Source organism: Fukomys damarensis, unplaced genomic scaffold (genome assembly GCF_012274545.1).
Source record: "Fukomys damarensis isolate Sample0158 unplaced genomic scaffold, DMR_v1.0_HiC HiC_scaffold_37, whole genome shotgun sequence".
NCBI lineage: Eukaryota > Metazoa > Chordata > Mammalia > Rodentia > Bathyergidae > Fukomys > Fukomys damarensis.
Genome location: NW_022900949.1, coordinates 16,024,134 through 16,034,608, shown reverse-complemented (window position 1 = coordinate 16,034,608; position 10,475 = coordinate 16,024,134). Strand labels below are relative to the sequence as shown.

The 10,475-nt window shown below is 35.0% G+C and overlaps 1 pseudogene; it reads left to right on the top strand.

The window, feature by feature from the left end:
- Positions 1-5,818: 5,818 nt before the first annotated feature.
- LOC109117350 overlaps positions 5,819-10,475 on the top strand; it is a 51,548-nt pseudogene continuing 46,891 nt past the window's right edge.

Sequence of the window (10,475 nt, the reverse complement as noted above, 5' to 3'; positions counted from 1 at the left end):
TCTTTTCATTCTCTCACATTTTTTTCTTTTCCCTTTTCACTCTGTTTTCTTAGTGTGGGCATTCAATGCTCTGAATTTTCCATGTAGACGTGCTTTCATTGCATCCCATAGTATCCTGTGTGTTGGTGTCATCATTTATTTGTAAAAACTATTTTCTTCTTTAATTTCTTTGGTGACCCATTGATTGTTCAGGAGAATGTGTTCAACTTCTACGCATTTGTGAAGTTTCTTATTCTATTGATGTCCAGCTTGATTGTACTATGATTTGATAATATACAGGGGATAACTTTGATTCCTTTGCAATTATTCAAATCTGTTTTATGAGCTAGTATGTGATCTATCTGGAAGAATGAACCATGTGCAACCAAAAATAATGTATATTCTGCTTTTGTGGGGTGTAACACTCTGTAGATGTCTATTTAGTCCAAAAGCTTGGTTCAGTTCTAGTATCTCATTGTTGATTTTTTTGCCTAGATGATCTGTTTATTTGTGATAGTGGGGTATTAAGATCCCTCACTACAATTGCATTAGTACTGATTTGTTATTTCATGTTACTTAACATTTGTTTTATGTATTTGGGGGCATTAATACTCAGTACATATATGTTTACAATTGTCATCTCTTCCTCTTGAATTGTGCCCTATACGAGGATGTAGTGACCTTTTTGTCTCTCTTAATCAGTTTTGGTTTGAAAGTTGCTTTGTCTGTAAATGTTTGCTACACCTGTTTTTTTTCTGGGCTCCTGTCACATGGAGAATTGTTTTTCATCTTTTCACTTTCAGTCTATGTGTTTATTTTTGCCCTAGGTATGCTTCTTGTATACAACATATTGTTGGACTTTGCTTCTTCAACCATTCTACCAGTGTATTTCTTTTGATTGTTGAATTGAGGCCATTGACATTGAGGGTTTAACTGATATGTACTGACATTATTGTCATGTCATTGTCCTTTTGTTGACTCTTTTTACTTATTTCCCCTCTCCTTTTAGTTTCTTGTCTTGCCTATTTGATTTGGTGTGTTGTTCCTCATGGTGTTGTAACCTTCATTGTCTTTTTCTAGGATATTGTTTAGAATTCCTTATAGTGCGGGTTTGGTATTCATGAATTTTGTCAGGATTTCTTTGTTATGGAAGTATCTCATTTCCCCATCAATTTTGAAAGAGAGTTTTGCAGGATACATCAGTCTAGGTTGGAGGTTGTTTTCTTTTAGGACTTGTAATACCTCACTCCAGGCTCTCCTTGACTTGAGGGTTTGTTTTGAAAAGTCTGCTGAGATTCTGATGTGCTTTCCTTTGCGTGTGATTTGTTTATTTTCTATTACTGCTTGTAGTATTTTGTTCTTCTGTTGGGGTTATGGTATCTTGATTATTATATGTTTAGGTGTAGATTTTTTTATCATGGTTTGTTGGAGTCCTATATGATTCACTTATCTGTATGTGAAATTCTTCCCTCCTGTTTGGGAAGTTTTCTGTCATTAATTCTGTGAACAGCTTTTTTAAGTCATTTGTATTTTCTCCTGCTGCTTCATGGATTCCTATCAGTCTTATATTATTCTTCTTTGCATCATATAGGAGTTATTTGATCCATTTCTTATGATCCCTTATTGATTTTATGAGACCTCTTTTCATGTTCACTAACTACAATCCTATCTTCTATATCTGAGATTCTATCTTCACATTCACTTATCCTGCTGTCAAAACTTTCAATGGAGTTTCTAATCTCCTGGATATCTGTTTGAACCTGTTTCACGGATTCCATTTCTTTCCTATGTTGGGCTTTCATTGTTTCCATTTCTTTCTTATGCTGGGCCTTCATGGCTTCTATCATGGTTTTATTTCATTTATGTTTTTGTCAGTTTCTGTTCTAGAGTCTCTAATCATGACTTTTATTTTGCTCAGCATCAATATAGTTATCTGGGAAATTGTTTCTGTTTTGATTTTTCTAGAGCCTGATTGGTCTGTTTTGTTACTTCCTGAGCTATGAGTTCAGGGTGTCCTGGTGGTTGTTTGTCAGACTTTTCATCCTCATTTGCCCTACTGTTTGCCATTGGTGAACTGTAAGTCTGTCACTGTGTGTTGCTTAAGTGTTTTGTCATTTTTATTTTTGTTGTTCTGTTGTCCTTGGTTTAATTCCTGGGTTATTACTTAAATCTTCCTGATATAGTTGCACTTTATCCTTTGAGTCTCTAATGACTCATAGACATTTTTATTTTCATAATATCAGAAAGGACAACTCATTAAACTTATCACAACCCTTTAGCCAAATTAATATAGTCAGCAATACAATTAGCATCAAGCACAGCATACAAATTGACTATTTGTGGTAATTGTGAAGCTATCACCTTTAAACCATGTGAATTAAATTAAAGTAAAGGAGTATCCCAAAGTATATTTATAGTGAATAAACTCTTCAGTATGACATTTTTATCATTCTGGATGGGAGTTTAGATAGAGTTATGACAAGAGGAGTAGACAGGTGGAAGAATTATAGAAGGTTTCAAGTGAAGCAAGTGGACACAGGATAATCACACAAACTTTAGGAAACTGTTGACAAGAGGAAAAGGCAGAGTTCAAGAATAAGGACAAGAATATCAAATCTTAGCAGTAATAGGGACTCACTTTCTTTTGAAACTAGTTACCCTTGAGTGAAGTAAAAAAGAAAATAAAGAAGAAAAAAACAACAAAAAAGAAGAAATGTAGCTTCTTGATTATATGGTGCTATGAAAACTGGCTTCCCACATTGCAAAGTCTAAAACAAGACTCATATCTCTCACCATGCACTAAACTGAGATCAATATTGCTCAAAGATGTAATAGTAAAGTGGAAACAGTTATCTGCTAGAAGATAAAATAGGTAAAACTCTTGTGTACAGAGATATGTAGCCAAAGACTTTCTGAACAAAACTCCAGTTACTGAGGCTATATTACAAAGAATTGGAAACTACCTTCTCATATTAAAATGCTTTCGCACAGCAAGAGAACCTGCCAAAAGAGTGAAGAGGCAACCCACAGCAATGAAATAAAATTTTACAAGTTATTTCTCAAAAAAGCAATATAATCCAAATATAAAAAGACTGCAGAAAATTAGAACTCACATATTTAAAGACCCAATTTGAAAATGGGCATGTGTGATGAATGGACACTTTTCAGATGAATTGCAAATAGTGCATACATGCATGAAATGCATGTTCAGCCTCATAGGTCATTCCATAGATGGGAAATCAAAGCAACACAGATATAACTATCATCAAGCAATCAACCAATAACAAATTCTGGGAAGGTTATGGGAAAAATTAAACCCCTTCCACTCTGTTGGTAAGTTATACATTTTGAGAGATGTAAATACCAAATATTCCTCTATCCTCTTTTTTTTGTACCTGGGATTGAAATTAGGTCCCTGTGCTTATGAGGCAGGCAGTGCAACCCCTGAGTTAAATCCCCAGCCCTCCTCTATCCTCTTTGATTAATGGATAATATCACCACAGGTTACAAGGTTTTATTTCTTCTCATCTACCGATCTTCACCTTTGACAATTTGTAGAATTGCAACAGTGTTCCTGTCTGAGCAAAAGTTTCCCAAGCTTTTCCTGTAAGAATAGCTACAGAATTGCTTTCTCTCCTGCAGATTTAATTAATGACCTCATCCTTCCCATGAGCAAAGTGAGGGAACTCTACAATGTCCTCAATTCATTGCCTGCCATTATGGAACTCATATCCCAGAGATATGTTGGGCAAAAAATGGGGGTTATCATTGATCACTTCTATGGCAAAAACCAAGGCCAGGACATATTGGTATTATTTTTTACTTTAAACCTAAACAGAAAACAGAAAGCTTCCTAAGTGAAATGCACAATACATTACCTTTAAATCCAATACAGCAACTTTTATACATGTCTGTTTCCCTTCAAATTTCATATATTAAGGTTTCCTTAACATTTAGTGTGGTGCTACTACAAGGTTGATTTTTTTCAGGTGTAATTAAGTCCAAAATAACATTATGAAGATGAATTTCTTCTGAGTGAGGTGTTTTTCCAAGTGACAAGAGAGATCTTCCTTCCTCTTTTGCCATATGAAAACACACAGAACTGAAATCAGTGCTCTCCTCAGTTCTTAACTGTTACTGCTATAGAAAGTAAATAAGTGTAAAACCACCCTGTTTGTTTGTTATATTTTTATGCAGAAGCTTCAGGCAATGTTCTGATGAAAGCTGAAGTTCCAGTCGATAAAAATCACTCTTTGGAAGTGGATCTAGGAATGTACAGATACAACAAATAATATAACCCATGCTCAAAACAGTCCATCCTCCACATACATGAAAAAAAATTATTTCCATTTATGGAAAAGAGCCTGTAAATTAAAAAGCTTATTTTATTTAGGGTGAGGTTCTATATCAATAATTAATTGCACAATTGACATCATTTGATGTTTCATATTTCAACAATATTACTCAATAAATTCGGAAATAGAGAGAAAATAATTATACACTGATAGATTTTGGATAAACAGAGGGATCTGACATCTGTGGGAGGAATAGCATGATGAGGAAGCTTTTCAATTAGGTCACTTCAGCCTTTGACCCCCTCCAAAGTACACATCAGTCATCTTCAAAGGCCATGGAAATTTTACATTTCTTCTCCTCTAGAGCTGTGAAATCCATGTAAGGTCACATTTCTTCTCCTCTAGAGCTCTGAAATACATGTAAATGTAAAAGATCAAGTACATTTTCTGAATTTAGTAGGATTGGCAAGATAATAAATTCAGGAATCTAAGGGGCATAGAGTGGAAAGTTGAAAATTTATCATGGATTTTCACAGAAGTACGGGTAAAAAGAAGTACAGGATCATCTCAACAGATGGAAAAAATACTTTGATAAAAAGCCTACATCTATTTGTAATCAAAACACTGATGAACATAGGCATAATGGAACTTACCTCAGGCTGGGAATTTAGCATAGTGGTGCTGTTGCCTACTTTGCAAGCACACTGTTTCAAGTTCAATCTCTGGTACAAAAAAACAAAACAAAACAGAAAGCCTTACCTCAAACTGATTAAATGTATTTATGAGAAACCCATTTCCAATGTTACACTACATAGGGAAAATTTCAAAGCATTTGCCCTACAATCAGGAACAAGGTGCCTATTGTCAGTACTCTCTTTCAATATTGTACTAAAAATTTTGGCCAAAAAAATTAAGAAAGAGAAAGGGATAGAACAGAGATAAAAAAGGAAGAATTCAAACTACTCTTATTTACAGATAACGTTAAACTTTACATAGTAGAAACAAAATACTCCAGAAAAAGAATGAGAACTATTAAACAAAGAAAATATTTAGATACAAATTCGAAAGGCAAAAATCAATAGTGTTCCCATATTCAAGTTATACTACAAATCAACAGTGACAAAAATGATATGGTATTGGCTCAACAACAGCTATGTGGATGTGTGGGATCAGAATAGAGAATACAGAAACCTCCCCAGGCACTTTCAGCTATGTAATCTTTGACAAACAGGCTGGAAACACACATTGTAATAAAGATAACCTGTTTAATAAATGGTGCTGAGAACATTAGCTATCTATATGCCGAATATCACATTTGGACCCATATCTCTCACCATGTAGTAAACAAAATATAAATGGATCAAATATTTAAACATTACTTGAAGATAAAATAGGCAAAATATTTTAAATCATAGGTATAGGAAAGGACTTTCTGAACAATAATGTGACTACACAAGACATACCACAGAGAATCAATAGATGGGATTATATGAAATTAAAAAAGCTTCTTCCCAGCAAAACAAACAATTACCAGAACTGAACTCATGGAGATATTTTTTTCTCATCTTAGAAAAAATAACATAGCACATGGGGGCAAATATACAGCCCAGCAGCCTTGCGCTGGAGGCCAAGATGGAGAAGACCTCCATGGCCACCATGATGTTCCCCTTGGTGCTGTTGTAAACGAGGAGAAAGGTGATCCACATACTGCAGAACACCAGCATATTTAAGGTTGGGAACTTGGCTTCACTGAATGTGTCAGGTAGGTTCCTGGCCAGGAAAGCCAGAGTGAATCTCATCAAGAAAGCCTAGGTATCCCAGGACACACACAGTAGAAGGCAGTGAGTGAGACTTTGTTGCATGGAATGATGATGTGACATGTTCAGAGTGTGAATCTGTCTCAATAAAGGGTACATTTGTCCCCATTCAGATTCCACAGAGAGTGAGTTGGCTGATGAAGCAGATGGGGATTATGAAGCAGATGTAATTATGTGCCCCAACACCAGTAACTGCTTCATCCTTCTGCCTAGCCAAGTGAACTTAAAGGCAAGAACTACTAGAGACAGTTTTGGCCAAGACAGCAGAAACTACCACAGTGAACACAACTCCAAATGTGGTCTGCTGGAGGGTGTAGGTGATTGTGTTGGGATGACCAATGAAAAGTAGGTAGCAGAGAAAAGAGCAGGTGAGGGAGATGAGTAGGGTGAACCTGAGAAGTTAGTTGTTGGTCTTCACAATGCTTGTGTCTCAGTGCTTCACAAAAAGCCCAAGAGCAGCAGTTGCAAAAATAGTGAGATTCAGGGCAGTGCCAGCCAGAGCTATTATCAAAGGATCTTCATAAGCCAGATAAGTCACCGAGCTTTGGACACACTGGTTTCACTGAATGCTGACATATTGGTGATCTGGACACTTCATGCACTATTCCATATCTAGCAAAACTTAGGACTGCTTTGCTTAATTTTCCAATAGATTTATGTGAAATTACTTATATTTTCATATGAAAAGTTTTCTATATATCTGTACAAATGGCCAAATTTCTGTCATGGTATTATACTAGCTTTCAATTTTTTCTGTTTCTTTTTGGCCAATAGTCCTAAGAGTTGTCAATTTTTGTTACCAGAATCACATTTGTTTATTTTCTGACTTTTAATTTTTAAAGAAATTTCTTTTAGATTGTATTCTATCTTTCATTTTCTTTGTGTTTGATTTTTTCTACTTTTTTCTAGTGTATGATGAATATTTCAAGTGTCAAACTTCAACTTTTTTTTAAGTATGCAACAGCATAAAAGTATATGTAATATGCAATGGATATTTGTCTCAGTACATTTTTTAGCTTTATAGAACAAGATTTTCAATTTCATGTGATGTGTAATTTATATCTTAATCTAAACCAGAGACTATATTTGGTTGATAATTATACACACCCAATCATGTATTAACTGCTACTAATGGCTGCCTTGTTCTGCATATGTGTACATATAACATTTTTTAAAATACCATATTCACATATTCTACAAAGAATATATACTCAGAAAGATGGCATTGTATAGTGCATAATCAGACTTGTGTTTCAGAAAAAAATTGAAATCATACTAATTGTGATTTGAAATCAAAGTATTTATCAGCCATAAAAAATAAATTATAAAAGAATCAGTAGGAAGGTGATTCTACCATGTCATAATTTATGAGAAATGTAAATTTTTCCAAAGTGTTATTTTTAGTATGCAAATCTTCAATATTAGATTTCTATAAATTTTATAAAATATTTTTCAACACTCTTCTTCATATTTTCTGTGTTTTAATAACAGTGTATTTTCCTTTAGGACATTTGAATATTCTATGAATGTAAATATGTCATTTGACCATTTCTCTTCATATTAACAAGGATTTATGCCACACTTTTCATTCTGATGTGATAATAATGCTATCACCTCTGTAAAAAGGCCCATGACACTCTCCTGAAATGCAGATATTATAACTTGTTAAATCCCTTATTCTCTGTGCATATCATCCTTGTACTTCTGTGGCACAGACTCTAATTCATGCCATTGGCTATCTTCCCACTCATCTATGCATTCTAGGAGAATAGAGATGAAATGATAGTAATTGGATTATGCTATGATATAAGCATATTGTACGCAAAACACATCCCCATCTCCAATCAAATACAATCTCTCTGAGCAACTACTTTGTGTGAGAATACTGTAGGGCACTATAAAAATGAAATACACCTGACTCTTCTCTTCAGTGTAACCTTCCTATGGTTCCAAAGAATTAAAAGAGTTAGTTGTAATTATACTGTGTGTTAAGCTTCATGATGGAAATGGAAATTAGAGGCTGTGGAGTAGGGGAAAGGGCTCTTTTGGGGGAAATAATTATTTAATAGGACTAGAAAAATAAATTAATAGAGCCAGGTGTGGTGGTTCATTACTGTTATTTGAGGGAACCAGTGGACTTAGACAGATCTTGTCTCATCTTTGAGATAGCCTGAGGCAAATTCGTTATATCCATCTCAAAATAACAAATGAAAATAGCTGGGGATGTAAGTCTTTGATAGGGCACTTTCTGGCTCAATCCCAAAAGTGCCAAAAATTTTTCAAAAGATTATTAAGCATCTTTGACAAAGGAGCTGACCATGCTCAGTGGAGGAAAGATAGCCTCTTTAATAAATGGTGTTGGAAAAACTGGATGTCAACCTGCCACAGATTAAAATTAGACCCTTATCTTTCGCCATGCACTAAATTAAAATCGAAATGGATTAAAGATCTAAATATTAAAGCAGAAACATTAAACTTGCTGGAAGGTAAGTTAGGCAGAACTCTGAAAGACATTGGTATAGGAAAAGACTTTATGAACAAATCCTCAGTAGCACGGGAACTAGCAGATAGAATCAACAAATGGGATCTCATCTTACTAAAAAGCTTCTGTACTTCAAAAGAAACCATTAGCAGAACTAAGAGACAATCTACAATGTGGGAAAAAAGTTTACCAGCTGTACCTCAGACAAAAGGCTATTATTAAGGATATACAAAGAACTCAAAACAATCAGTCCCCCCAAATATAAAGACCCGATTCAAAAATGGGCATCTGAAATGAACAGACATTTCTCAGACAAAGAGGTAAAAGCAGCAAGAAAATATATGAAAAAATGTTCCACATCACTGGTCATTCGAGAGATGCAGATGAAAACAACACTGAGATTCCACCTCACTCCACAAAGAATGGCTGCTATCAAGAAATCACACAATAACAAATGTTGGCGGGGTTGTGGGGAGAAAGGAACCCTCCTCCATTGTTGGTGGGAGTGCAGACTAGTGTAACCACTATGGAAATCAATATGGAGATACCTCAAAGAGCTTGGACTGGAGGTTCCATTTGATGCAGCCATCCCTCTGCTGGGTATCTTTCCAAGAGAACTAAAAGAATCATATCACAGAGAAGTATGTGCACCCATGTTTATAGCGGCACAGTTTGTAATAGCTAAATCTTGGAAACAGCCTATTTGCCCATCTGTTGGAAACTGGATAAAGAAGTTGTGATTTTTTATTAAATGGAATATTACTCAGCCATAAAGAGCGGGAGAATAGATTCATTCATAGGAAAATGGATACATATTGAAGATATACTCCTAAGTGAAATAAATAAGTCACACATGTGTAAATACCAAATAGTTACCCTGGTGTGAATAATCTGCAACAATGCATGAGATTCTAATAAGATTACTGACATTTAAAAATTTGAAGAAAGGAGCTAAAGGTGTAAGGAAGGTGTGATGCGAAGGGGAAGAACAAAGAGGGAAAAGAAAAAAATGTGAGAGAATTAAAAGATGAAAATAAAGTGTTTGTAGATGGGGAGGGGAGGAGGGGGTGAAGGGAGGGCAGAGGTAAGGGGAAAAAATGAGAATCAAGACTTGCCATGTAGAGGTACATGATCCCAACAATGAATGTAACTGTACTGTATCCCTAAAATGTACCAATAAACTCAATAAAATTAATAAAAAAAAGAATGAAGTAAAAGGAAAATGAATTAGAGTTCAGCTGAAAGGAGAAACTGTGTTTTCAAAGTGTGCAATAGCACTCAATGTAAAAAAATTTTTTTGATAAGTGAAGCAATAATTGTGTCATTGGTGTCCTCTACTCTATTATTTCCACTTCCTGGATGCATGGAATGAATATAAATACAGTGAGAGTTTGTTCATAAGGCATATTCTTACCTGTGTCATTGGTGATCTCATTGTCTGCAGAAGGAGTGCAATCAAAACAACAGGCAACCTTTCCTTCCTTAGGGTTTTTTCTAAATGCAGGATTACAACATTCACTGCATAAAGAATGGAGAGCCTAAGAAAAAACATGGTGTATGCCAATACAACATACAGGAATCTTTGGGACACAATGAAAGCAGTTCTACGTGGAAAATTCATAACATTGAATGCCCACACTAGGAAAACAGAGCGGGCTCAAATAAACAACTTAACGATGAAACTTACACTCCTAGAAAAACAAGAGCAAGAAAAACCCAAAGCTCGAACAAGAGAGGAAATTATAAAGATCCGAGCAGAAATCAATGCAATTGAAATTAAGAAAACGATACAAAAAATAAATGAAACAAAGAGCTGGTTTTTTGAAAGAATAAATAAAATTGACAAACCCTTAGCTAATCTTATCAAAAAAAGGAAAGAAAAGGCTCAGATCCATGCAATTA